Here is a 1,098-nt window from a genome sequence, read left to right on the forward strand (position 1 = left end):
GTAATTCCCTCATTATTCCATTCTACAAGGCTGTAAATGACTAAGATCGATACCAAGAAGTTTGACCAGGGACCAGCTAGAATACATGATCCTTTTGCCTTAAAGCAGTGGCGGAGCCAGGTTTACGTCCGAGGGGGTGGGGGCGAAATATCTGAGATTGCCAGAATTTCTAACCTAGTTATGAGATGTTTGCCCGAGGGGACCCCTGTCCCCCTCCTCCTTGGCTCCACCAATGCACTAAAGTTATTATCCTTGTAAACAATTTTGGTTTCTTTCTCATTTCTGTCTTTACCATCACATTCTAGTCGTACCTGCCTCAACTAATTTACCTGCTTGAAGTCTTTGACTTTGATGTTTGGATTGATGTATTACCATTAGTTACCTCCTTATGATTTAGAGGTTTCCCCTTGTCAGTGGTGCAGGTAGGAGGGGCTGACATGGAAAAAACGTCGAGTTGTCGGTTGGGACAATAAACCGAGGCCCCGTGTGCTACATACTGTACTAATTAAAGATCCTTCACTTCGACAGTTTGAAATAGAAAAGGAGTAGGCTAATGCCGTTGGCAAAATTTTTCCCTCATTACACTCCGCTTGGCGTTTCCAGTCTGTAATAGCTTAATTAAGTGCAGAAGGGTATTCATTTTATTTTTATGATTGAGATAACAGAAACTCTAGATGTCACGCCATCACCTAAAAGAAAGGCATTGGTAAATATTTTCATATTGTTAACAAGAGAGGTTTTTGTGAACAAAGTGTTGCAGAAAATATAAAATTTGGGGCAATAAAAGAACAATTCTTGACAATATAATGACTTTAACAACAACATAAAAAGTAGGTAGAATGTTTGTTTAACTGTGAAATACAGATTAGTGTATGTAGATAGTAAGGCGATGAGAGCAGATTTCAGTTTGTGGTAGTGACTAGTTTTTAACTTTTTTAAATTTAACATCTTTCGATTACGACAGAATTTTGGTCATTATTATGCAATTAAAAAACAATTCTACGAGTTTAAGTATGATTTCTTTTCAAGGCTGCAATTGTATCCATTTATTCATTCCAAGTTACTTTTTAGTAAGACGTATGCTAGCAAATATGAGGT

The sequence above is a fragment of the Lottia gigantea genome, assembly GCF_000327385.1.
Source record: "Lottia gigantea unplaced genomic scaffold LOTGIsca_92, whole genome shotgun sequence".
Lineage (NCBI taxonomy): Eukaryota > Metazoa > Mollusca > Gastropoda > Lottiidae > Lottia > Lottia gigantea.